Source organism: Manacus vitellinus, unplaced genomic scaffold (assembly GCF_001715985.3).
Source record: "Manacus vitellinus isolate BGI_N305 unplaced genomic scaffold, ASM171598v3 scaffold_4_pilon, whole genome shotgun sequence".
Taxonomy (NCBI): Eukaryota; Metazoa; Chordata; class Aves; order Passeriformes; family Pipridae; genus Manacus; species Manacus vitellinus.
The window spans coordinates 24848383-24871908 of record NW_021940604.1 but is presented as its reverse complement, the minus strand read 5'-3'; positions in this window follow the sequence as shown (position 1 = coordinate 24871908).

The following is a 23526-nucleotide window of genomic DNA, read 5'->3' as shown; positions in this document are numbered from 1 at the left end:
GACCTCCATTCTGAATCTGCGTGGCAAATTCTGTGTCTGCATCTGTCAGTGTCTGGCAAACCTCCTGCTTCCTCTGTCTGGATAGAAATAAATATAGGTAAGGTTTCTGTAAAGGTGCTGTTGGCTTCCTACATTTTTAAACAGTTTTAAAGCTGCATTTTGACAGCAGAAACATAGCCACTGTGCTGATATACTTGATCCAGTTAATGTCAAAACCTCAATATGAAAGCACAGCAAGAGCCCTGTTGTATAAATGCATAAAACCCAATATTGTGTTGCTATTTGTGATTTAAGTGCTATTCATGTCTTAGTTTTGAAAGGAACTGTGTAGCAAGAGAAATTCACATGAGAAAATAAAAACTCTTACCCAGAAGAGGAAAGACCCAATAATGGTGCAAAATCCTTTCTGTACATTGGATTTATTAATATTTTGCTGCTGGTAGAATTCAACTCTCTAATTTAGACAGCTCATTAAACAAATGCTTAAGTGTTTAATAAATTAATGTATGATAACAAATTAACAGCTTACCCAGAACTCTTCTGACCACACAATTATCTCCAGTCCCCCAAGGCTCCCACTGTACCATAACCCTATACCTGGTAAACCAAGCAGCACCCTAAAGATTTTTTACTCATAATTATATTAGCTAAGTTGGTTTGTTGTTTGTTGGGGTTTTTTTGGAAGATGACACTGAAAGGTTAAGAACTTCATATAATGGGCTCTAGAAGCCCACTATAAGCCATAATAATATAATTATTGTGCCCTATAAAGGTTGCCAGTCTTTCATTATTCTGTTTTTAAACCACAATTATATGTTAAATCTATAGCAAATCTACTTTATTGAGAAAGTTCCATAGATATGATAGCATGTTTCGGCAGACCTCCTCTGAAACCTACACAACTAGGAGAAAATAATAAACAGTCAGTGTGCATTTGAGATGAGTAAAGCATCTTGTACAATCTTATAAATATCTGAGGATATCCTTTTCACTAATGTTTCTACAGTGGCTCAAGGATCAAAAATACCTTCAGTTCTTTGAGTAATAGCTTCACAAATACCTCCTTTGAGCAACCACTTTGAGCAACCACTTTGCATACACTTATAGTTCATCCTGTTGTGCTATAGATGAGCCTTAGCTAATGCCAGAAATTAAGATATCTGGATTTTTCTCTTTCATATTTGAATACAAACTTTACTGTGACAAGTCTATTGTAAGATCCAAAACATATGTCTGTAAGATAGGTCATGAAAACAGTGTTTATCACATCTTACTGAATCTTTCTAGTGAAAAGGATCATGATCACAATTCATCATCATGGTTGGGCTTCACAAACGAAGATTTGGGAAGGGCTCTACCCATGTTTGTTGCAAGCGCGTTGGTGGCTAAAAAGGCCAATACGAGACAGGCACGTCCGGTTGCAAAAGGTACAGCAGAAAGACTCCTTAGGTGGTATATTCTGCAAGGCACGATTCTTTCTGCATTGTCTTTTCTCTTTGTCATGGTTTGAGATAGTCCCAAAATCCAATCCCCTAGCTCCATTCCCCCCTCCCACATCTCAACCTAATGTGAGATGGGTTTTTCCAGACAAAACACACCAGACTCAAAGTGGGGGAAAGGGAATATATTACAATGACTATACAAATAAATACCACATCACATTATACACACGATCACAACTATCTCTACCATGACATATGTATTTACAGTGGACCAGATCTCTTCTCTCCTCCAAATAAAAGTCCAGGAGGGAAAGAAGGACAGATCCCTTCCAGTCTCTGAACAGCAGCATCTTCTGAGGCAGCAGTCTGTCTTCTTCTCCACATGCAGCAGCTGATAGCTGGCTTTCTGCCAGCACTCACGAGGGAGGTATTCAAGCCTCTCTCGGCCCCATCGCCTCCAACCGAGGGGTCTTCCGTGGGCTTCGTAACCCCAGACAAGGTCGTATCACCACATCATATCACGAAGACACAGGGGGGTCTTCGTGACGGTCTGGTATCTCCAGGAGACTCAGCTCCTTGCAGGGCCTCTGTGCCCTGTCTCTCAGGCTGCCACCGTGGCAGCAGTGCAAGGGGGGGGAAGAGCCAAGGTCAACTCCCCCCGCATTCCTCTGGCCGTCCCGGTCCAGCTCCGGGACGCTCTGAGCTTCTCAGCTCCTCTCTCTCTCCGGTGCTGCATGTCTAAAACTCTTCTCCTTAATAGGAGTCCATCTCCCTCTTCTCCAAGAGGGTCTCAAAGGAGTTTTGGGGGCTGGTACAGTCTTACCCCAAACTCTGTCTCTCAGCTGCTGGCTCTCTTTCTCCTGACTCTCCTTCCAGGAGTCCTTTCTCTGGTGCTGCATGTTGTTTCTGTTGCTCCTTCAGTTCAGGTGTTATCTGCTCTGGCTCTCTGCCACCGTTTCTCTGGTCAGTGCCGGCTGCTGCTCTGTGCCCATGGAGAAAACATCTCCCGGCATAACTACAGGCACCTAGCCCAGCTTTATGCTGTTCCAGGTCCCTGCAGCCCCCCCCCAGCCAGGGGCTGGGAGGCCCCAAAGGGCCCAAGGGGCTCAGAGCCCCTTCCTCGTGGCTCTACAACATGGCCACCTCTCCAACAACCAAACTACAACTCATCTCTTCCGGTGAGCTTGTGGGATGTTGACATTTTTGCAGGAGCGCCCATTGGACAGAACTCCAAAACTTCCAGGGGTTTCCACCCCTTGGGGTCTACCACTTTTCTAGCCTCTGGGGGAAAACAAGATTCAAACCATGACACTCTTCAAGGGTGATCCTGCGTGCTTTCTCAAATGCATCAGCAGCATTATAGTTGATGTGTCTCCAGGCCTCCCGATTGGAGACCAGAGTAGACCAGTGATGATGATCAATATGGCCAAGGCTGAGATGTTGTTTCAGGGAGTCCTTGTATCTTCTCTTTGGGGCTCCTCTCTTGTGGCAGCTGGTGGCAAGTTCACCATAAAGCAAGATCTTAGGGAGGCGGTGGTCCTTCATCCTTGAGATGTGCCCTGCCCAACGCAGCTGTGTTCTCAGCAACATGGCCTCAATTATGATCACATAATATGCACAGGGTACACATAATTTTAGCAGTTTAATAACTCTGATTTAGCCTTTGAATAACTCTTCCTGATCAGTGGAGAAATTTCTTGAAATGATCACTCTAGGGAGTTTGAAGAAAAACTCATATGCCCCAGCAACTGCATAGAGCACTTGTTTACAAGGAGAGAGGAGTGGATGTCATTTGCTTTGTCTGTAGCAAGATACTGTCTCATGTAGTATTCGCATAATCATGTTAGGACATCACAGTCTGAATGGATGGACAACCAGATGGGTCCTGTTTAATGTTATTATCAGTGACCTGGAGAAGGCAGGGGACTGTGGTCTCATGAAGTTTGCAGATGAAACTAAATTTGGGGGAGCACATTTGACATGGCAGAAGGCAGGTTGCCGTTGAGAGTGATCCAGACAAGCTGGAATAATGGGTGAACAGGAGCCTGAAAAAGCTCAAGGCACATGACAAGCCCTGCAGCTGGGAAGGAAAGAATCCCCTGCAACAGTAGAGGCAGCGGTCTGACTGACTGTCTGGGAAGCAGGTCTGCTGAAATGCTCCAGGCATGGTGGCAAACAGTGCACTGGGCGAGGAATGTCAACGGTGCCCCAAGGCTGTATTAATGGTCTATCTGCCCATAGGTTGAGGGAAGGTGTCATCCACCTGAAGTCAGCACTCATGAGAACATGTCTAAATTGTGCACCCAATTTTGGTCTACCCAATGCCAGACAGACTTTAGTAAAATGTAGTGAGTTCAGCAGAGGTCTGCCAGAGAGTGGAGAGGTCTGGAGCATTGGCCTCAGTAACAAAGGCTGGGGAAATGGGGCTTGCTGAGCCTAGAGAAGAAGTGGCTTCAGGGGGACCTAATAGCAGGCCACCAGCTCCTATGAGGAGGTCATCAGGAAGATCTTGATGAAGATACACCAGGATCTTCTCAGTTGTACATAGTGGACAGACAGGTAAAAACAGGCATAAGTTGAAAGTTAGAGAAGTTTCCACTGGATATAAGAAAAAATGGGTTTTTTCCTTATATATAGTAGGAAGTGTAGCAGATTGTCCCCAGAAAGCTTATGCATTCTCCATCACTGGAGGTTTCCAGCATCTAGCTGGCTAAAGCTCTAAGCGGCTTGGCTTTATCCCATAACTGACCCTGCTTTGTGACAGGAATTGGACCAGAAATCTCCTGAGGTCCTTTTCCATCAGAGCTCTCCCATGATTCTGCAGCTAGATATATGAATTGTTAGTCTATGTGTCTATCAGATGTGGAAAATAAAAAACAAGTTTATTTTAATTATTTTTATAATTTTGAAATATTATCTTAAAGAAGAGTTAAAACATACTAACTTATTCAGTTAATAAGAACATATTTGCAGAATTATGTTTAAGGTGCTTTTGCAAAATATGATGTCTACATTTCCAGGTTTCTTCAAATCTTATCCATTTTGTTTCTTACTCAATTCTTATTTGGATGGTTCATATCACATGTCAAAAGAATATGACCTGCATACTTAGATATAAGACACTGAAAGGAGACACTGAAATTAATTTTTTTTTAATGAGTGGTACTACAGTATCTATCATACGGCATTCTCAAATTACTTTGGTCCTCAAAATCATAGATCACATTTAAAGATTAAGAAATTAATTAGAACTTCCATAAAGTGCCTAAATATTCCGCAAATAAATTCCTTTCCTTTCCTCACCACAGACATATTCCAAATACAATCCACTGAGCTCTCTCATCAAGGTTCTTTTATGATGCTGTAATGAAACCTGTTATTCAGGCATTTTATTTTCAGATTTACATTCATTTTCTCTACTAATAAAACACAGACATATAAACTAGGTCCTGACTTCTCAAGGGCCGCTCTCTGATGAGAAAGTGCAATCTTTTGAGGGTAGCATGCCAGCTTGCATTTTTCTTTCTTAACTTAGACATCAAAGAGGTCAAAAAGTAATATCGGTGAGGACCAGAAGACACTGCCTCTCAGAAACCTCAGGTGTCTTATCAGCAAGTGTATCAGCCTTTCTGAGAGGCCTAGATAGCAGGAAATGAGGATCTCAACAGGAGTAAGCTGTTGCTGCCTTTCACTGCTGTGTTGCCCAAGATGGTGCAGCTTTCTTAGTCCTTTTATCTGAAATCCTAAACCAGCTTTTATACCAGGCTTTTCTCTTCTTTAATAAATTGCTGATCTCCAATCCCATATTATAAATGATTGCATTTGATGACAAGTTAGACACACTATAACAGGAGCTGGTAATCTCAGTTCCAATCTTTTCCACAGAATGAATAAACCATTTCTAACTCTACAATCTGATGAAAACCCCTCTCCAGAATGTCACATGGATGAGACACATCTTACAAAAATTACAAAAAAACTATTAATACAACCAAATCCAGACCACACATGGAGATACAAATAGAACCTTCAAATAACAAGGAATTGTTTGCAAGAATATGGTTCTCAGCCATTGCCATTCAGGAAATACTGAAAGAGTAAAACAGCATGAAAACTTTATCACACTACATTAGCTATTTCCCATTATGTATTATTAGGAACTGTCATATTACCCTAGAGTCCAGCACAATCATGGATCTCCATTAACTTAGCAAAAGGGCTTTCTTCTCTCCCTGACATAACTGCTAAACTACACAATACTACTCTTTCCTTCTGCCAGAATATGACTCCATCAGATTAACCATCTGGCCTGAAATACTTTCCTTTCCTGTTCAAAATCTGTTCCATATTCCACCCAGAAGGGTTTTTGACACAAAAGGGCTATTCAGACCTTGACATTTATCTGGCAGAGCAGACTTCTATCCAACTGCAGATAGACTCACAGCTGTGATGGTGTTCTGCAGAGAGTAATATTCTATCCACAAGAGAAATTGTTTAATAATAAGAAGAACCTGTTCTCTGATTCAGAAAGGCCATATCCCACAAACACAAGGGTGTACCATAAGTATGATTTCTTCTACTATTTGTAAATCAATTCCAGCTAATCTCAAGCAATTTGTGCCAGATTATCTTAAATAATTGTATATAATAAATACACATATTTCAGGGAAGGAAGTACATTAACAGTCGTGGTCTTCCTGCTCTAAATTATCAAAACAGACATTAGCTATAACTAAGCAAGCTGTAGTAATACCATTTTAAGGAAAATAAAGATCTGGTTTTACAATGAAAAATACTTAACCCCAAATAGATCATGTGATCTTCGAATCAAAATTACCCCGTACCCAAAGCTCTACATCTTCTCTATACCAGAAAGATAATCCTTTTCTTTCTTTCATTTATCCTAACTATAATTCAATCATCCACAAAGAAAACAGTAAAGGAATGTTGCTAAAAGCAACACGAGTACAGACATTCCCATTGAGGAAAGTTTAGTCATTGCATATAACATTATGTAAATTCTTCTTTGAAAGTGTATTGTAAATCCTAGATGAAAGAAGAAAAACTCTTTCAAATTTGCATGTACAGTAACTAGCAGCATGATTATCTCCCTATTCTTTTTTCAATGAATTCAAGAAGACTGGACAACTTTTATTTCCAGTGTTTCGTAGAGCAAATAATCTAGCATCTTTCAATAAATACTATTTTAGCTCGAATGCAAGGGAATCTGACTCACACAAGGGAATAAGTACATCCCTTAAAAATCATAGCTTTCCCTCTTCAGTGTATATAACCAACAGAATGACAGCTAATTGAACATCCAATTGCCATAGGGCTCTATGAGGAGCTAGGGAAGAGGTGGTATAATATTGAGAACCCAAGTAACATGCAGAGTTGAAAAAATTACATCCATTTTTAGGACGTAAAGCCACAGGCATTGTCTGGAGCTTGCTAAGATCAAGAGTGTATGTAAAATAGTCTAAGCACTGGGCTACCTAGCCACATGTGTGCCTTTACTAGTTACAGTGGAAGATGCAAGTGTAAAGTACTCAGAGTGCAAAAGACCTTCAGTAACACTATAGACCTGCTTCACACTGCTGATATTGGTTTTTTCAGAAAGCATTCAAAGATTAGCAGTGACAGGTCATAGGATCTCAGGAGACCAATGTTTTAGCTTTGGGTTCTTCACTGAGACAATCCCCTGTAATAATAAAGCAACATGATTATGCACAAGAACCCGACACAGTCAGAGCCTCTGTAACCTATGCCTTTTTGGGGAAGCAGAAAGGGGCTTATCCATTCTTGTTGGCTTAGGGACATCATACCGTAGCACAAATACAAGATGGCATGTAAATGTCCAGTATTGTTTCTCTGTTTAGGTGGTTAGTTCCAACCTATGTAAATCTTGGGTTGGTGTCTTTGCTCTCATCCCTTTCAGGGAGTAGATTCTTTCTAGATACACATCTGAAATCCACAAAAATGAAGATTTGGAAACAGATAATAGCTTCAGGACCTACTGTTTTTTCTTTTCTTTTTTTTTTACTTTTTTTTTCCTACTACCTATTCATTTACTCAGGCAGTATTAACAGGACAGTGTATATACTAAAAGGTCTAGTGACAGTCTTAAAATGACTGTTGGCAACCTACAAAAAAGAGATTTTTGTTTTATAACTGGTAACATAAGATTTTTTTATATCTTTTAGAGCATATGAACCTTTAGATTTGTTATTTTCCTTATGAAGTGTACACCTTTTCATATGTTTTAATTTCATTATAGGATTTTTTTCCATTTCTGAGACAGAAGTGTTCTTCTTCTCTAGGCTTATTCGTCTTTAGGGAGACTCTTTACTACTACCTGGTTTTATTTCCACTCCATCAGTCTGTAGGGTTCTTTTCTTACAACACCGTGTAAGACCGTGGTGGTTGACCTTAGCTGGACACGAGGTGCTCACTAAGCCACTCTATCTCTCCCCTCTTCAGCATGACAAGTAGTGGGAAAATAAGACGAAAAAAACCTCACGGGCCAAGATAAAGCCAGTTTAATAAAGCAAAAGCAAAGGCCATATGCAGAAACAAAGGAAAACAAAAGATTTATTCTCTACTTCCCATCAACAGGTGTTGTCAAACCACTCCCTGGGAAGTAGGAACCATGTTATGATTTGTCCACAGGACAAACTCTCTCTCCCTCTCTTCCTTTCTCTTAGCTTTTGTAACTGAGCAGGTGTCACAAAGTATGGAATATCCCTTTGGTCAGTTTAGATCAGCTATCCTGACTATGCCCCCTCTCAAGACCTGGCCCACTCACCCTGAGTTTACTGGCTCAGCAGTATTCAAAACCCTGCTATATCATCAGCACCTTTTTAGCTACAAAGCACAGCACTATGAGGCCTGCTATGGGGAACATTAATTCCATCTCAACCAGATCCAATACAAACACAAAACTGTACTCCTCAGCTTCCAGGTTCTCTTTGGTTTACACACTACCCTCTATTGCTACAGCAAAATAAAAATGTGCTTTTCATGTGACCATTCCCATCTCAATATTACAGGTACTACAGATAGATGCATTAATTGATCTAACCTTTCCCCACTGATATTTGTGTCTTTGATCTGATTTTCTTGTGGAATTGTGAGGAGTTTTTCAATTACCCAAGACTCTAACATTCGGGACCTGTGGATGGGGAGGGTTTTTTTTTCCTGAAGAAACACTTGTTCATGTTAGTCATGAACTGTGAGAGATTCTACATGTTGGCACACAATTAAGAGGTGAAGTCAGGGAAAATAGTACTTATTTATTTACTTACTTTTAATTCATAAAATTAATTGACAACTTACTCCCTACATTGCTGCTGGCCGTGAATCTTACCTACTGCTCCCTTTTTCAGCTTCAGGCTTGATTACAAAGAACTTACTCCTTTTTGTGGTAGCAGTGGTGGAACTGTTTAGTTTAGTGAGACTGTTCATACAAATAATAATTTACTGCTGATGTTATGAAGGGTCTAGGAAGTAAGCGGGTTCAAATTCACAGGCTCAGACAGGGAAATCAATGGGGGAAAGATGAAAGGCACATGCCATCATTCTGAGGGGTGCTCAGCAAAGTAATCTGAAGCTGGATGTCAGTATGATTCTGATGGCTGCATTTACTATGGAGTACTCCAACACTTAGGACTTGTATCGCTCTGACAATCCCCCCTGCCTGAGGAATCTCTGACTAGTGTAATAGGATATATTTGGTTTATGTCCTTCCTATTTATTATCCAAACAGCATAAAATCTTCAATAAGATTCAAATCCACCATTTTATCACCATAAGAGGTGATAAAATCATTAAGATGAGTCTCTGGGCCACTTCCAGAAGTGGGGTATGATATACATGACAACAGGAGCAAAGTTCTAAATTTAGAGCTGTTGTAACTCATACACCAAGAAAGCAAAGGGTTCTAGTGCAGCAGAAGAAGCTGAAGAAAACATATACGATAGAGTAGTGTACTCTGTACAAGTAATGCCATAATAGCTGCATGGTGCTACAGTAAAGCATGTATCAGCCTTTCCAATATGTGTATCCTTTCTGAGGGACAGAAATACAATTATGTCTGCAGTCTGAGCATTTTATTAATTTTAAAGTTGCTGAACTAAAATAATAATCAATGAAATCTTTTCCTTTTTTCAGAAGTAATATTGAAGGGCTTCCTACTATAGAGCATCCTGAAGGTCATCTGCTGAAGGAGAGTTAAAACCTGGCAGGGGTCATGACTGTCATAACTGCCTAATCATCTGGGATCAGACCAAATCACCCAGGTTACTATTGATAGCATCCTTTGTGACTGCATGCAGGTCAGCACAGCCTCAGCTTCTTCCCACACTCTCTGTTGCAGGTTCAGCATCTCCTTCTTTCCATTAAAAGGCACTATTTTTAGGTAGGCAATCAGATGCTCTTTGTACTTGTTTTAAGGAAAGGTATTCAATAGCAATAAAGGTGATCTGAAAACTAAGCTGAATCCTTAATACAGTCTGAGCCTTTCAGCACTTCTACCAGCTCAAATAGTACAGTGATAAGAAAAGACTGGATATCTCTTGTTTTTTCTCCTCTCTCTACAGGCAGACAAAAACTTAGAAAATTAATCGCTTAGGAAGGTGACAATATGATTTATAAATTTAGGGGGAAAGGGAAAAGCACTCAGAAAAACAATATGCAGTTTTTTCCAGGGGGTACACAGTTTAAAACATGCCTGTGCCACACGGAACACTGATGATTTATAAGCAGGGGACTTCAAGCTTCCAAAGTGTATCAAACTGCTCCCAAAGTATTTATTTAAAAAAAGAATAATTCACATACAGAACAGCATTTACTATGCTAATTTCTCCTGTTTATATGGATGAATAAAAGAAATAATGCATAACTTAAAGGGTCAACCATTCATTTGTTTCTTTGTTCTTAACGATGAGCTTTACACAGCAAATTATCCTTATTTGTTTATTTCTTATTTATTTATTTTCCTTTCAGGCTAGCCTGCAAGTATGGAAGTTGTGCAGAAGTATTAGCAAGGAATTGAAGGTCACGGGCTGCTGTTGGCTACTGTGACGTGAAGCTGACAGTCTCAATCAGCCGGGTGCAGTGCGCTGGCTTGCCAGCATATGGAACTCAGTACAGTGTGATGAACCACTCCCTCAGCATCACTGGGCACATATGCACTGCACGTGATGAAACTGTGCTATGAAGGCACAGGGGAAAAAAGCACCAGGATACATGAAACAGAAACAGCTGTGTGTTTTCCCAAGGTAAACTGTGGGTTTAGCCTTGGTAGGCAGCTCAGCCCCACACAGCTGTTCACTCGCTTTATATACTGAGTATGAATCATGCAGTGTGGGATATCCCTTTGGTCAGTTGGGACCAGCTGCCCCAGCTGTGTCCCCTCCCAAATCCTTGTGCACACCCAGCCCCCTCACTGGTGGGTTGGGGTGTGAGAAGCAGAAAAGGCCTTGACACCATGCAAGCACTGCTTAGCAGTACCAAAAACTTCCTATCAACACTGTTTCCAGCACAAATCCAAACCATAGGCCCATACCATGTACTGAGAAGAAAATTAACTCTATTCCAGCCAAAACCAGTACTGAACGGTAGTCCTTTAACACACATAGTCGGGGGAAAAAAAAATATATATATATATGTATATTAGGGACAGAATAAGAGCAGAAGGAGAAACACAAAGCAAAGGTCCTTTAACAATTCTCTCTGTGACTGAGAAAACAAATGTTTCTGTTCTACCCATTGAAGTTAACTAGATGGATTTTGTAGGATAAAACAAGTCACAGGGAACAATTTTTCTGAAACTGACCCACTTCCCTCTTGCACTAAAACACACAATTTGAGATTGGCCCCTGCAGACCTGTACAAGGGAAGATCTGATCACTAAGGCAGACATTACAGACCAGGACTGCTCATCAGACAAAAGATGGGCTCTACCACCTTTCCCCACGGTCAACCAAGGCATTTTCAGACACTACCAGTTCTCTATTTCTGAACCTTATTTCCATTAAATATGGTGTCAGGTTATTGACACAGCAGCTATTAACATTCTTTGCAATGACATGATTATTACCATGCCAGGCATTTTGTACTTATACCTAGTAAATATTATGTTATGAAACACTCCTTGAATGACTGTTAAAAGCAAGGGGAAAAAATTGGGGCGAATAAGTGAAGTTTAGGTCCAGATAAAGAGTTACATGAGCATTAGAAACTTTTTAAGAGTGTCTATTATTCTTGTATTTCAAGGATGGTTATTGGTGTCAGTGAGCCTTGTTCTTTCTGTAGGCTACCATCACGAATGGAACTGCAGCCTTGGTTTATTTCGAATAACTAAGAGATTTTAATTGCTATGAATAGGCTCATTTAAACAGTCAAAACAAATCCTTTATTAAAATAAATTAAGAACATCATATTTCACCGTCAAACTTCTCTGTTGTTATTTGAAAAAATATCTCTTAAATGTCACTGTAGCAAGCACAGTTCACGAAGTATTTATCAAATCATTAATTTCTCTGTAGAGCCCAAGAGGTCACAGTGAATCTTCTTTAATTCCGCTTTTTCAGCTCCTTCTTTTTGAATTTTGTTACAGAAAGGAAACCTGAGAGATGGATTGAGCCTCTATAACATAGCTTTAAAACTTTAATATTCTGTTTTACACTTTCACTAAGTACTTTAATTGATTGCCTTTCCTGAATGATTGATGTACAAGATTTTATGTGCTGCTGAATGCCACCTGTTGTATAATCATTTTAATTATTGAATTGCATCGTTGTACCAGCACAGAACATCTTCACCTTAGTTTAAAATGATAGATCTATTTATGCCTCTGTATGATGATCTTTACTTGCATTAGGTTCTTAACTGTCATAATATAAATCCAGAGGTCCTTATTTAGGAACTAGAACAGGTCTTCTCTCTTTCTTTAGTCATAATACTTCAGGGTAATTTGAGGGTTTAATGTAACACGTCTAAAAGCAGGGCTGAATGACGTTGAGTGTCTTCAGGCTTTCTTTAGTCACTATTACTACTAAAATAAAGGGTCAGTTACAGAGGGAACTGTTTTGGTTTGTTTTCTTCTAACGTGGGAGCAAAGCAAGCCATAAACCTAGGGGGGTAATTTCATACATTTCACTCCACAATATAAATTAATTTCTTAGATTACACCAGCAGCTGTGCATTGAATGTACATGCTTATAGTTATGGTTGTGATAAAAACTTTGAAGAAAATCTCTTCTGTAAGCACATCAGTTGAGGAACATAGAAAATAGAATGTATATCCCACACCATTAGTCTCAGTTCTTTTTCTTTAGTATGATAATCTTTCATGTTTGTCTACTAAAGCCTTTGTAAACATATTTTTTGAGAAGTTACTCAAAAATAAGTATTGCTCAGGATATACAACAAGCCATTATCAGTAAATCACAATATGAATACTACAGTTTTTAAACAAATTAACAAGTCTCACCAGTAATCTTATTCTTTCCAGAGTAGTATCTTGGAGTTTGAACTGTTCATCACTTACGGTGAATCCTTCTTCACACTGACTTGAATGTGATGGGGAGGTATATGTAATATAAAAAATCTCAATAAAAACATGGAAAGGTATGAAGCATATTCCTCGGTGGTATTTGCATGTTAGTTTAATGAAAGTATTACAGGAATGAATGAATAAATAAATGAATAGTCCATTCTCTCAATTCTTACCATGCCCTTGACTATTTGGGTTAGCCTGCAGTTTGACAGAAACACAGAATGCCTTACATTTCCACATATATTGAAATGGAAAAGCTTCCTGGAAATTGAAATGAAAATCCTCAGCTCAGTTGTCTATTTTGTTGTTTTGTATGACAGCAGAACAAGCTGTAACTTCTTCATTTGTTTTTTACTGTATCATAGATTCACAGCAACAGCCTTCATTTTATCTCTGAACCTAAAATAATATATGCAGCTTTTATGTTGTGATATTAAAATAAGCTTTCCCATGACTGCTACTGTTTTATAGCAAAATTTTATTTCCAAATATAAAACCCTGGAAGTGACCTAAATTTATAAAATAAATCTATGAGTAAGGCACAGGGTAGGTAAGCAGAAAAAAAAGAACACTGAACAATAGAAAGAAAAAGAGTATTAGCTTTATGTCTTCATCTTCCTCAAGACCTAAACTCAAATCCAGGCTTGGTTCATAAAAGAAAATTAGCTTGATCTTCTCATTTTGGCATCCATTTGTGGAAATCACAGTACTTCAATGGAAGTACTGGTCAAGGGAAACATGAAACTGAAAGTCCCTGAGTGTTCAAAGCAAGCAGATGGAGGTTGTTCTGGGATAAATTACCTTCAGCCATTCTCTTCCTTGGGACCATATCTGACACAAGCCAGTGCAACTCATCTTTATTTTAGAGAGAGAGTAATAGACCAGATAAGTCTCAGGATGATAATTGGCATAAAAATGATTAGCAGAACAGACCTGGCATTGACCATGAAATGACAACAGTGCCTCAAGAATATTTAAGAACCTAACACACCTATTCTTTAATATTACTTTCAGTTTAGCATTTTTAAGGGCTGAAAATTGCAGTTGCTTCTCATTTGGAAAATGTCCTAGAACCTTACATAATGTCACAAATTAAATAGATAGACTTTCTTGATTTGTTAGGTTGACTTCATATTATGCAGTTCAGTTCATTTGAATTTAATTAATAACATTTTATTCAGTGTGGGCTTCCTTTGGGAATCAAGAAAATAGACATTTCTATAAGGAAAGCCTCTTCAACCAAAATGGTAACCAAAAGAGCCCAGCCTCCTTTAGTCCAGCAAATCATTTTTGCCTTTTGGGCCAGAATGCATTGACCTCACTGAATCATTTTACTTGTGTGACAACAGGTAAAGAAATGTGGGTTTGGGAAAGGAAGAGGTGTATAAACCCATAAATAACCCAAGCTCTATTTCCCCATTCCACAACTAATTTCCTTCCTATTTTATATTTATATATTCTAGTGTAAGATCCAATCCTGCAGTATCGTTTACTAGGGCTCTTTCTTATAAGAGTTTATGGAAGTATCCATCCATTTACAAGCAGCAAACTGTGGAACTAACTATTTATAACTCTTACTCATGTCAAGTGGGGCTTTAAAGTTAATTTCCATATCTTGATATTTTGAAAATACAGCTGAAAATCACTTGATATAAATAGTTCAATGTTATTTCAGAAGAATTTTTAGGAAGTATCTGCCAAACAATAAAATAGTAGTACAATAATTTAAATAAGACAGTAGCAGTAGCCCTGAATTTGAAAAGAAGCCATTGAGAATAAAGACAAGAGAACCAGGAAACAAAATTAATTTAAATGACAGTATTTTTGATATTACAGATAAAAAAAGATGAAACTGGAATACTATCTGTTAAAAAAAAATACAATTCACACTAACTTCAGGAAGTTTGCTTTTTCCATTTTTTTCCTTGCACTTTACAGGGAGCAGAAAGATCATCATAGAATCATACATCATTGAATCATAAAATAGTTTGGGTTGGAAGGGACCTTTAAAGGTCATCTAATCAAACTAGATGAGCAGGAACATCTTGAAGTGGATCAGCTTGGTCAGAGCCCTATCCAACCTGACCTTGAAGATTTCCAGGGACTAGGCATGCACCACCTCTCTGGGCAACCTGTTCCAGTGTTTCACCACCCCCATCACAAAAAAAAATTCTTCCTTATATCTAATCTTGATTTACTCTCTTTTAGTTTAAAACTATTATCTCTTGTCCTATTGCAACAGGCCTTACTAAAAAGTCTGTCGCTTTTTTCTTATAAACCCTTTTAAGCATTGAAAGACTCCATTAAGGTCACCCTAAAGCCTTCTCCTTTCAGTCTGAACAATCCCAATTCTCTTAGCCTTTGCTAAAAGGAGAGGTGCTCCAGCCCTCTAATCATCTTTGTGGCCCTACTCTGGGCTTACTCCAACAGGTCAAGGTCTTTCCTGTGTTGGGGACCCCAGAGCTGGATGTAGCACTCCAGGTGGGGTCTCAGGAGAGCAGAGTAGAGGGGCAAAATCCTCTCCCTCAGCCTACTGGCCACACTTCTTTTCATGCAGCCCAGGACACGTCTAGATTTCTGGGCCAAGTTCTTCTCAGCAGGGCTGCTCTGCTGTTCATCCCCCAGCCCGTATTGATACCGGGAGTTGCCCTAAGCCAGCTGCAGTCCCTTGCACTTGTCCTTGCTGAACCTCATGAGGTTCACATGAGCCCTCCATCTCGTCCAGGTCCCTCTGGATGGCATCCCATCACTCAGTTGTGTCAACTGCACCACCTGCAAACTTGCTGAGGATGCACTTGATCCCACTGTCCATGTCATTGGTGATGTTAAATATACTGGTCCCAGTACGGAACCCTGAGGGACACCACTTGTCACTGATCCTCACTGGGACATTGACCACTGCTCTCTGGATGCTTTTAGGGCATCAGATTCACTTTTCAGACTTTAATAGGAAGTTAGATGTGAAAAATACTCAAATTGTTTCATGTGTTTGGAAAGGTCTTGTTGAAGATTTGGCTAGGAAAAAATGTTCATTGTCCATTGTCTCTTACAAAGGCTGTAGGTCCTAATAGCATTATTTTGTTTACCATTTCTGGCAACTGACGTGACGTGTCAAGGTGACAGGCACTTTCAACTATAACCATACAGGCTATTTATCATTATTTTTCAAGAAATCCTGTTCAGTCAACCAAGGACAGCCACTTCCTTTTCCCCCAAGCATGCTATATCAAGAGTTCAACAAAGTTGTCAAATATTTTCATATTTTAAAGAAAAAAACAGTCCCAAACTCTGTATTTAATGTTTTCATTTGCAAATAAAATTAGATATGTTGACTCCACACAAAGAAGTATTATCGTGAACTGTTATCTCTGTTCAATGTCTGCTCTTAGTTTGTAACAAATAGGTTTTCTTTTCAACACCAGCTCTTACTTGTGCAGGACAGCTAATAAGAAACAGCTGTTTAATTTTATTGTTTCTCTTGAACATGCATGTGACCCAGAAATCAACTCGTCTGAAGGAAGTTGTCAGTGAAATACATGGCTTCGTATTACAGAATTGAAGATTAAAAGGGAGCAAATTCTGTGGTTGCTCGGCAGACTCTGTTAAACAGGTCATTCAAATTCTGCCAGTTACTTCTCCGAGTCCCGTAAGTTCTGTTTGACTTTCAGAAAGGACATTCAACAATGATTTGAAGACTGCAGTACAATGAAATTCAAGCACTTCTTTTGTTCCAATGATTAATCAATCTCACTTTTAAGAATATTGTACCTAATTTTAATTTTAACTTGCATGTCTGCTGCTCCCGGTCATTGGTTCAGTGCTCTGTATTTTTCCCCTGAAGATACTTATACACTATAATCAAATTATCTCTCAGATTGTGCAGTCTCCAAAGGGCATTTTACGGTTCCTTTCTGTACCACCATTCCAACATCCTTTTAGAAAATGTCTATACCAGAGTAGAGCATGATACTTCTGTACCAGCCTCACCACTGCTGTGAGTTAAAATTAAAATCACTTTGCTGCTCCCATTTGTGGCCCCCCACCTATACACCAAAGGATCTTCCAGCTCCTTGCTGCAAAAAATAAGCATAAATTTAGTTACTTGTCCTCTATAATCCCTGACTCCCAACACTGCTTTCCAAAAAGCAATACCCCAGTCTAATTATTTTCCTGATTTCCTAATTCCCTTTCCAGTTCAAAGATACTTTGTTTCACAGTGTATATCTTAGGTGAGAGTAACATTAAAGCTACAGTGTCAGTAAGAACATTATTATCTTAATTTGGAAGTAGTAAATTTAGCTAAGGACGGTTGCCTTTATAGGTTGAAACTCTGGACATGCATTGTGTATCTGTAGTCACATTATTATCGCAGCATAAAGAAACACAGCTGTTATGTAGACAGAAAGAAAAATCAGTGAGATAAAGTATATAGGTATGTATGCATACATAAAGATTAATATATTGCAATATACATTAATATTTAGGGCTTGACACCATTTTAATTTTACTGTTTTGATGTTTAAATCAAAAATTCTTCTTCCTTTTATCATGCATCTCAAATTTTATCGCACCATCTGCACTATACAAGTGCCTGCATGCTTCACTGTAATTGTGTTTTCTATGCAAAAAAATACATATCTTAAAATTATATTATCTGTATCACTTCTGGAAATTCTGCATCTGCAATCAGCAGCTCTCATCAGGCAGGCCTGTGCATTTCTACAGCTAATCAGAGAGGTTTTGGTACTTCAGCTCCTTCAAAGGTGAAGCACTGTGAAGATGTCAGTGGCCAGAAGAGCTTTGTTGTGCCTTCAGCTTGTAATAAACTGTTTACAGCATCTTAGTGTTAGAAAAATGCTGAAGTAAAATAACTGGCACTATGATGACACAGAGTATCTTATTGATTGTGGGTTTGGGGTTTTTGGTGGGGTTTTTGTTTGTTTATTTTTGTTGAAGATTTTTTTGTTACATTTATGTATTATTTATTAGGCTTAAGAGTTACTTTACATTCATTGGTTTGTCTTTATCCCAGAGTAGGACAACCACATAAGATGATTTAGGATAACGTGTGAACAGAAATGAGTTTAAACTGTGATTTTAAGACTTTTACTGTTGTATTATATACTGCCCTCAATATAAAGTTCATGGTCCACAGAGATTTTGAGATGAACTCAGGTTTATTTGATCCATTCATTCTTTTCAAGTTCTTGAAGAAGAATGAGAAGAAAAGAGCAGAAGAGACTAAGAGAATCACCACATAAGGAGGCGGAAGATAAAGTACAGCTTGGACTCAGTCCTGGAAACTGCTGTTTCCCATGTGCATGGTTATAGAAGTTGCCAAATGATCCTGCAACGTAGATCTCACCACACTATAAGGCAACAACAGAAAACATCCCTACTAATTTGACAGAGGGAAGTTCCCTATGGACTCCAAAGCTGCCAAGCCTGATAGAGACATTTCATTACCCTCTTATCCTCTTCAGACAAAGAAAGTGAGAATGAATGTGTGAAGTTCTGATTTTTGGCCCACCTGAAAGAACCTGATGAGTAAACATCACTGTAAAAGCTAGGGCTATGCCTCACTGTTTCCAGCTGGAAATTAAGCACCACACAGCCACTTGCTCTAACACCCCCTGTTTCTCCAGAAATACAAATAGATTTTGTCCATAAATAGCTTGACAAGAGTCACCTCCAGAGACTAAAGACTTGTGTCTTTTTTCCAATTGCTTTGTCAATGCCTGGTTCCTTAGCAAGTGATCCCAAATGCCTGGCTCCCTTACCTTCTAATTCCACACTCACTCATCAGGGACACAGACATCCGAAATGCAGATGCTGACCCTGAAAGCAGGGTCTTTGGTGAGCACAACATATATCCAACCCTGAAGCCACTGCTGAGCTTTGGAGACGTAATGGTGCACAGCTCCAAGGGCTCAGGGGCTTTTGCAGGTCCTTCTCTCTGTGGTGCAGACCGTCCCTCTGTTATCCTGTTATCCTAGAACAGGCTGTCATTTTTTAAAATTTACAATCTGAAATACATACTAAAAGTTAGAGTATAAAAATATAAAATACAGAATATGGCTACCTGTACTTAATCCAATATAACAGAATTTCTGTGTATACAAAAATAACTCATTGCACGCTTCTGTTCTTCACATTCTTAGTGACCAGGTGTTTACCTCCACAGCTAATGCCCAACAGATCTTCCCCTTGAGGAAAACTGGAACTGTCTGAAAAGCAGAACACATTTGGCAGAAATAACCATAATGAAGATGAGTGTTAACACAACATGCTAAACTCAGTCCAGGACACAGGCTTTCAAGCTGCTATTTTCAGCTTGCTGTTAAGAAACTGTTTCAGACAACATAAAAAGCTGTATCTAACACTTTCTGGCAGTGCCATATTGTCTGGGACTAACACAAAAGGGAGGTGAACATGAAAAGGCATGGATGAGTTCACCTTCATTGGTTCTAAAACTTCTAAGCTATCAAAATAATCAGAAAATTAAGAACCGAAACACAAGGTAGAAATCAGTCAGCTTGCCTTCCAGCAGCTTCAGTTGGAAGATCAATGGGATCTTGACAGTATTGGTATCATCTATCCTTTACAGCTATTCAGATGTTTGTTTAAAGTGAATTAAAGAAAGGCAAGTTTTAAGAGTGAAAACAGAAATAGCAATAACAGGAAAACTCAATCAGTAGAACAAAACTGTACTATAGTCCACAGACAGTCCAGAACAGAAAGGTGTGCACTTACCATTGATCGGGACAAATAAAACCCAGTGAACAAAGGTTAATAAAGCAATGAGAAAAGTACCAAAAGCCACTGAAAATGACAAGAAAAAGGACAAGCTGAAAGCATCCACAGATCTTTAAAAGAGGGCTGCCCAAGCTTTGTGTAGCTAATATGTATATTGACAACAAGCAGAGAGCTAATCCGCATGTAACAGAGGGGAATGCAGCCTTCCTCCTTACTTTTTCCTGGAAAAAAAACATTGATTTAAAATTGCTGTTGCATGACCTGAAAAAAAAAGCAAAAATATCTTCCCAGTTCAATGTCTCAAGGACTGAATGCTACTGTTTGCCAGCATCAATTACTTTTACAATGGTTTCACAATGACACAGTCCTCAGCAGGACCCGAAACTACCTCAAGAGGCAGGCACCAGGAGACCTGAATTAGGACACCATAAGAGTTTGCAGTCACTCTCCCCCTCTTTGTGTAACCAATTCCTCATAAAACAGCCTAGGGGAGTGTCTTGTTTCCCTTCCTCTCACCAAATCTTAAAAGTTTTGAAATTCATTTTTAAATGAGAAAAGATATTATTTTAAAAATCAGCTTTTGTTTTCTTTAGTATTATAAAGCATATGAAGTATTATTCACTTGTATTTATTTTGTATTCTTTCATGCAATGTAAGGACATCCCATTGGATTTCTAGAAAAAGTTTTCATAATATGCACAAGCTTTACACATAACCTGCACTTGCAAAACTAAAACTTAATGTTATAATGTTATATGGGATCCTGTACAATGATATCTTAGATAATTAAAATACATTACAGGGGTGCTAAAACCAGTATATGTTCTTCCTCTGCTCAGCCCCAGGAGGCAGCAGGAGCTCATCCATCAGTGCCAGGGGGGCTAGTGAGGTTGCTCAGGAACTTGACAGTAGTGCAAAATAAAGAGTCAGCAAGGCAGAAAATAAAGCCATGTGGCCATCCCAGTGCTGAGTGCTGGCGTTACTGACTGATGACTTTTTGTGCAGACATAAAGCAGTGTAGACATACCCACAACTTTTTCTTTGAAAAATCCAATGAGAACAAGCCCAGTGTGAGGTATTTATATAGCCTATTGCTATGCATCAATTACAAAAATAAGATGATCTAATGAAAAATAAATAATATAGTTGTTCACAGACTCTCACAGATCTTGTTCCTCAGCAGGACATTTGTGAACTGAAGAAGTGCCTAAGCCAAAGATGATACCAAAAGAATGGAGAAAGGAGAGCCTAGCTGGTCGAGTATGTTTAGTGGCATTAGGTAAATGCAGATGCTTTATGTTTAGCTCTTGGGGGTTTTTTTGGTTTTTTGGGTTTTTTTGTTAAAATAAGGGAGGGGAAGATAATTTATTAGAATTTTCCATTGAGGGAACAAAAAAAACAAATCCAAATAATCCAAGTGCTCTTCCTGCTTTGCAAATACCAACTCCTCAAAAACAAAGAATTTCATAAGAACTGTCTGATGTAATAGATTTTTTTTTTCAGTTTTGTGGTTTTTTTCATTCTTTGGAATTTTGCAGAAAGAATATCCCAAGTTTTGTTCCCACCTTTATTTTGCTGTATAGAATGTAGTTATCTTTAATTCTATGTGATAAAATTACAAGAGCTGTCATTTAATTATATAATTACAGTTATTTAAAACTTCTTTTGGAATAAATATATTAAATGTTCTGAACTCACCATATTTGTAGCAGCTTTAGTCACAGCTAGCAGTATTAATTGCTCTAATTTCTGCCTCCATTTCTCTCTCATCTTTTACTTTGTGCTTTCTCCCTGCTGGAGATAAAATTTTGCACTCAATGTGATGTAACACTTCAACCAGAAAATACAGTTGAAATCATATGGTTAAGATCTTCATTTTTACCTAGCATTCGCTGTTATCAGAATCAAGCTGGTCTCCAGAGGGCTTTGGCAAACTTATTTGCACCTGCAAATGATGACCTTTTTGCAGTTTGCATGCCCTAGATCAGTAAACAGATACATTAAAGAACATCTGAAGAGGAAAATTCCTTTGGACATTGCTCATTGTGACCACTTGAAAAAACTGTTTTGTCTGGTGCTTTGGTTGTAAGGGATAATTTATGAGCTGTATCCTAGGAGGAGAGTTGTCACTTCTGTCTCATTCATTACCACGAACACATGGTCCGCGGGGACACAGGAGCACCATTGCGAGCAGAAGAAAGACAACATCAACAGTGGAAATACATCATGCATAAAAGTGACACACACACAAAAGACCTATAAATAAGATAACAAATTAGCAACAAAAACAGGCGGCTTCCTTGTTGTCGATATCCATCATCAGAGGAGCTAGGGAGGCATTAGGTAGGCAATGTGTTGCTCTGATTTAGCAAACCTGCAGATCCCTGACAGCACTTATTTGATGGTCAACACATGTAGGTATGATGGTTCTCCTCAAACATGCAAATGAATTCGGAGAAGACTGCTCCTGTGCATGGAGTTAATGCCATGCATAGAGATATTTTTTTTTCCCTTTGCAGAAAGGGGACTTGGGTATTTATAAGTGGGCTCATTCTATCCCTCTGATGTAACTAATTCCCCAACATTTTATTACACAAATTTCCAGGTGATAAAATTTATTGATAAAAATAAAGCTAGATAAGAACACTCATGTGAGTGTATCCGTGTACATACATGAATGTATATGAGGAGAGGAAAAGAGTCAGACTAGGTTAAAAGGCCAACAGATTTCATATTTCACTTTTTTCCTTCTTTTAAAGAGGGAATTTAATATATAATTTAAAATTATTTTCATAATTCTTACTTGTTTACATAACAGTGAATTCTGTTATTTTATATAGGATGTTATAGAGAAGAAATTAAAATAATCATCCCTTATTAGAGATACAATTCACTGATGAATGATAGCTAAGTAGGAAAAGAAAAACGTACACAGAACACCAAGGTATCAGTCAGTTGGTAAACAAATGTGTATTTTATTTTATAACAGCTGGACCATGAGAAAAACTGGTCTCCAAATCTACAGATAACTTCATCCTTTTCAGTCTATAAAATCCAATAGCAAGAGTGACTACTGAAGCAATTTACAGCAGGAAGCTACTTGCTTAAAATGCGAGAGATGAGTATGTTCTGATTTTGTCTCAAGCTTTGAGAGAAATGACATTGCTAAGGACAGCCACAAGACTATGTAACTCTGGAATTTAAAGAAGAAAACATATTAAATATATTAACATTTTAAAGTATAGTTTATTTTGTGCATTATTTTTTCTGAAGTAGCATTTACATCTATTTTTTAATTGTGAAGAAGACAAAACCTTTCTCATATACTTACATAAACATAGACAAATGTGGGTATGTGGGTGGGGGAAAAAAAAAGCAGCTTTTCTTGATCCTTCACATGGAACAAAATACTGTGGCCCAACAATGAAATAATTTCAATGGTGTGAGACAATTTAGACATTTTCTTTAGACACAAATTTAAAAGATACTTATGCCAGCCTATCCAAATACTAAATCACAGTTTTTCAAGCAAATCTGGGGCAAGGTATATTTTCACAACTCAAAATATTCTAAAATAATTAAGATCCAATCTTCTCTAACATAATTCAATTTACTAGTGCTGTGCTGTGGTTTTTAACCATGTTAACTGCTTTAAGGAATAAAACAATACAACACTTGAGATTTTTCACCTTAGACAAGAACAAAAGAGAAAAACACATAGTGCCACTCTGGCATTGTACAAACCCAACCATCTCAAAAAAGAGATAG